The sequence below is a fragment of the Eublepharis macularius genome, chromosome 3 (assembly GCF_028583425.1).
Source record: "Eublepharis macularius isolate TG4126 chromosome 3, MPM_Emac_v1.0, whole genome shotgun sequence".
Classification (NCBI taxonomy): domain Eukaryota; kingdom Metazoa; phylum Chordata; class Lepidosauria; order Squamata; family Eublepharidae; genus Eublepharis; species Eublepharis macularius.
Genome location: NC_072792.1, coordinates 82,610,156 through 82,615,900, shown reverse-complemented (window position 1 = coordinate 82,615,900; position 5,745 = coordinate 82,610,156). Strand labels below are relative to the sequence as shown.

General features: G+C 38.5%; 1 pseudogene; it reads left to right on the top strand.

Moving 5' to 3' along the window:
• Positions 1-1,448: 1,448 nt before the first annotated feature.
• On the top strand, positions 1,449-1,561 carry LOC129326810 (U2 spliceosomal RNA; annotated as a pseudogene).
• The last annotated feature ends 4,184 nt before the right edge of the window (positions 1,562-5,745 follow it).

The following is a 5,745-nucleotide window of genomic DNA, read 5'->3' as shown; positions in this document are numbered from 1 at the left end:
GGGGTGTTCCTTTTTCATTCATATCATGTTGTTTTTGCATGGAACTCATGACAACATGCACTCTTCTGCATTTTCAAATTTAGCCCTTTTGAAATTGCAGCTTTTATTTTTTACCTGATATCTGGTATCCATATGGAGATAGAGGAGTGAGTGAAGCATTACGGAGCCGCACAACCACCTATATACTGCGCTCTTGAAAAAGATATTCTGAAACAGGAGGTCAGCTTCTGCTCTGTTGAGCGCATGGTGGCCCTCCTTCCTCCCTGCGGGCTCGGTGTTCTAGCTGCAGATTCTCCTGGCTGGGAGTTGGTCATCGGAACATGTTCATCGGAAGACCCCTGCAGTCAAGAAGAAAGGAATACATTCTACATTTTTCAAGAGACTCTATTGGGACATTACCCCCTGGGGGAGGTTTGGCTTTTTGGGTTGTCCATTCTTTGTGTTGTTCTGAAATTCTAAAGGAGCTGGCATTATCAGCCTTATTCAGAAGGACTTTATATAAAAGTGTTTGGTAATTTTTGCCATATTTGTGTGTTGTACAATTCATCATATTGTGTTGGTTTGTAGACCTTATTTTTTACATTGCCAGGGTTTCTATCACAATTAGGTATTTTATACTGTTTTCGTCCAACTTTTCTGCAGCTATTTTAATCACCTTTTTCTGTTTTGTTGTTGTTGTTGTTGGTGGTGTATGTGTGTAATATGCCTACATTTTACATCTCTTATTCTATTCCTGGGGATAGTGCTGGTGATGAAATGGAATAAGCTCATTTGATCACAGTGTGACTTACTTCTCAGTTTTCATTCACAGTATTTGGCAGCAAAATGGATGATTTCCCTGCAAGTGATTGCTATTTCCCTGAAGCCTTCTTTTTTTCATGTGTTTATATGTATATTGTTCATCACAAAGGTGGAATTATTTCTACCCACAACATACCTAAAAACACACCTCCTTTCCAACTTAAAAAACTAGGGAGAATCAAAGTGAATAAAGAGAATGTTATCTTGTATTTATTTTCTATTGTATTTACTTCATTTATATTCTGCCTTTCTCACCAATGTGGACTAAAAGCGGCTTATCCCTATGTAGATTGGTGAAAGGAAGGAGTGGAAAGAACAGTTTCTTTGTGTAAGAAAAGAGACAAATACGTACACATATATACATTTGTTTAATACTAAGCAGGATATCATTTAAATATTGTAAATGTGGACATGTTTCTGCAGACTAAGTCCATATGTGGTGGTATTGGCTTAAAATAAATCACGAATTATAGCATATGACAACTTATAAATTACCTCTGATTCCTAAAGTTGTTTTATTGGGTCCAAGGAGAGATTATATACCAAAACAAATGTGGTTCTAGACATATTAATAGCAGCCCAAGTGTTACTAGCAAAAAACCCTGTAAAAATAGCTCTTCTTGGCCTTTTGGCTTTGAGGCTAAACATTCTCTTCTTGGCCTTTTGGCTAAGATCAAGTATAAGATCTGTTATGACTTTTAAAAAAAATTTTTTTAATTGGATTAGATTATAATATCATTCAGCACATTCATTACCCCCTTGTAAGTCTATTTCTAACCCCCTCCCTTTCCTCCCCCCTTTTTAGTTGACTTCCAACAGTTTTCCAACCCTTAGTCTATTTTATTACTTAATTACTTAGTATCTCATATACCCTATTAAACACACACTTAATACTCTTTTCTCTAAGCTTATTAAATCTCTACTAAAAATATCTCTATATCTCTATGGTACAAGTTTCCCTTTAAATACCTCAGATAAACCGTATATTCTACCTAAGATAATGCTAGCATAATCATATATATTAGCAATCAAGATATTAAAAATATAACATTACATCCATTTTACTTTATCTAAACTCTTTACTTTCCACAATCCTCCTAATTCTAATATTAACTTAAACTCTAATATTCTATGATTCGGTTTCGTTTTCTCAGCCATGTCGGACGCTCCTCTTTGCGGGCTCAAGAGGAAGCGCCCGAGCACCCTGTCCGGGCGGCTGATCTGCGAAGATTAGCCCCCAAAACTCCCAGTGAGGGAGGCTGGGTCCGGGACGCTGCGGGAAAAGCCCCCCGGAATCAATGCGGGGGGTTAATTGCCCGTTTGTCCCTACAGAGGCCGGCGGATGTGCGCGGCGCCTCGAGTGCTGCCGGGCCATGGAAAATGGCAAAGAGCAGAATTAGGCGAGAGCCTGCAAGTAAGCAAATCCCTTCTGTTACTACAAGCGTACGTGAAGGAGTGGTGGGATCTGAAGCTAAGAAGGCTTGTTCTTCCCCTTTGCTGAGTTTCAGAATCCGGCTGGCGGTTCCCCCCCCTAAAATGGCAACAAAAAAACAAAGTCCTGCCCTGGGCAAGTCAGTTTCGGCTGCCCTAAAGGGAGAATCGTTGGAGGAGGTAGTGCGGAGGGCGGTTGGTGAAGCTATAAAACCCTTTGTTGACAAGCTGAATGAAACAGATCAAAGGGTGGGCTTAATTGAGAGCGAAGTGAAAACCATTAAGGAAGCAGCGGGGGGGGGGGCAGAGAAGTCTGCTCGGGAAAGTGCGTCACTCGTGAAGGCTACGAATAAAGAGCTCAAACTGGTGGAGAATCAGCTGATCGGGCTACAAGTGGAACGAACACAGACAATTTTGCGTCTCCAGAATGTGAAAGAGGAGGAAAATGAGGATTTACGGGGTCTGGTCTCGGAACTATTGGCAACACCCGCGAGGGCAACTAAAGAAGAAGTAAAAAGCGCCATTTTGGAAGTCTGTCAGGCTACTTCAAAATATGCAATGAAGCGTCAGTTGCCTCGCGAGATCATCATTGATTTTTCATCTAAGAGGATCCGGGACACTATCCTATATAATTCATACAATGCGGATTTGGACTTTTTGGGTAATAAAGTTAAGATATTGAAAGACGTCCCATTTCTAGTTCGGAAAAGACGTTTTAAGTATAAAAAGTTCGCAGCTCTTCTGAGAGAACGTGGAATAAAGTACAAATGGTTATTTCCGGAAGGAATCTGGTTCAGTCACAAAGATCAAGCCTTCAAGTTATTATCAGAAGATCAACTAAGGGATTTTGAGGATAAAAATCCGGAATTTCAGTGCACCAAGCAAGACGAAAAGGAGAAGTCTGAGGGGGAGGGGGAGGAAATGAGCACTGCGGCTGCAGCTGCTCAGAACGAATTGCGTCCGGGACCCAGGAGGGGAAGAAAAATTTAATTTGAATTTAAATTGTAATTTGCATTTAGTAAGGTCAACCACTCCATCAATATAACATAAAGCTTTAACTTTTGAATAATGGCAGTATGAAGGGAAAACATTTTGTGTAGCATAGCTGTTGCATGTTGTAGTTGTTGTGGTTTTTTTCCTTCCTCCCCTTGTTCCCTTTTTTCCCTTTGTATTGTTAGTTAATGTAGTTAATAAAAAATAAAAAATATAAAAAAAACAAAAACTCTAATATTCTATTACACACCCATCTTTTACTTTTTCTTGTTCTGAGCTTATTTTAAGTCTATAAGGTAACTGTTATACTCAAATATCCATTATATACTCTTTACTTAAACTATATATTGTACATAATATCTAGCTATCTTAATCTTATATATCTTATATATCCATAGTAAAACATCTATTATTTAATACTCTATAATTTTTAATTTTATCATAACCCCAATGGTAGCTTAGATTTCTATAATTATATTCCCCCTTTCCCGGTAAAGTCACTTCTCTCTTCTTCTTCTATTACATTTCAGTAATTCTCGAACTGCCACAGTTCCCATTTCACATCCCATTTTTTTTCTAGATATTGTTTCAATTTCTCCCAATCTGCATTAAATTGTCCTGGATCAAGATCTTTAAGTTTTCTTGTCATTTTGTCCATCTCAGCCATGTACAGCAATTTATAGATCCAATCTTCTGTAGTTGGTATTTCTTGTACTTTCCATTTCTGCGCATATAAAAGTCTTGCTGCTGTAATCATGTAAAATAACAATGTTCTATACTGCATTGGAACATCCTCCATTCCCAAGCTCAGTAGCAGCAGTTCTGGGTTCTTATTTATTTGGGTTTGAAAAACCTCATTAATTACTTCAATTATATCTCCCCAGTATTGCTTCGCTACCTCACAAGTCTGTTATGACTTCAATGTGCTGGGTTTAGTTAAGGATGGCTGGGGGGCATGGCGTCATAGCCTTTGGATATGGATGCACATTAGAAGAGCTCCATCTCCCCCTGCCCTGAAAACCCCATGAAATAGCCGATAGCTTTCACCAAAAAAGCTTATAATGAAAAAACAAGATCTGGAGAAAAGAAAAAAACACCCGAAATCAGTGAAAAACCTCCAGCTTTTTTTTCAAACTTCAACCTTAACAGCGTCACAAGAGAAAGGAGGAGAGATATTCAAGATGGCTGACAGATAAGCTTGTGAAGCCACTGCTGCAGTAAGTCCACTGGATAACTCCCTTGAAGCCCAACTTATGAGACTTGAACAAAACTTACTTAAACAAATGTCATTACTTATTCAACCTCTAACAACGCAACTCGCTGAGATCAAACTTGAGTTACAAAAGACAAACCAGAAAGCAGAAAATGCACTTGAGTTCGGCATTATGTCTCAGAGAGACTTGAGAGACGGGCAAAAAATAATAGAAAACCAGGAAGATAGAATAATAAATTTGGAAGTGGCAACTCGTTAGAAAAATCTTAAAATCCGTGGATTAGATGAATCAGTTACAAATAAGGAGGATTTAATCAAAACATTAACATCTTGGCTTGTTCAGCATTTACACTTACAGGAAGACTCAACTCCCCTTATAACCAAAGCTTATTGGGTTGGCTCTATTAACCAGCAAAGAAAACGGAATGTGCCTAGAGACATCATTATTGAAGTGCCCAACTATTTCAACCGAAGGAAAATAATAGATGAAGCAAGAATTAAAGATTATATACCCTTTAATGACTCCCACATCCATATTTATAGTGATCTGCCAAATAAAGTTTTAATAAAAAGAAAAGATTTAAAACCTGCTGCAGAAGCACTGAGAAGAGCTAAAATCCAATACAAGTGGCTGAATCATACGAAACTACTGGTATATCATAAAGGTCAACGTTTAATTGCTTCAGACCATGATTCAGCGATAACTTTACTCAACAACTTGGACCTAGAATCACCAATGGAGACAAGTAGAGCAAGCCAGAAGCGGAAACAGCCACACTCCCCTTCACCCGTAAAGGGGAGTAAAATACCGATAAGGGACTTAACTTGTTTAATTATCTTATCTTTTCTCTTAAATGGTGAAGTTATCATATTAATGCCATAAATCCCAGCATAAGGGGGTAGTAGAGGAGGGGGAGATGGCTCTTTTTAATGTAGCTCTCTATTGAAGTAAGCTCCATAGTTTTGGAGTATTCCAAACTAGTGTGTGCTTGTAACACGCTAGCTAAGTGGGTTTACTAGTAATTTTTTTTCCTCATAAAGTTAATACTAGCAGAATATAAGGGAAGGGGTAGGAAGAGGGAGGGAGGGTGGAGGGAGGGAGAAGAGGGGAAGAAAATATCTGTGATAGTTAGAACTTATTATCTCTAAAAGGGACTAGGTTTGAATAGGGGAGGAAACTCCTTTTTTTCTTTCTTTTAAGGGAGGGAGTGTAAGAGCTAGGGGGGAAAGCTAAATTGCTATATATATCATTTAGTTATTTACAGAGTGTGACAGTAACATTCAAACTTGAAGATATTTGGTATTCT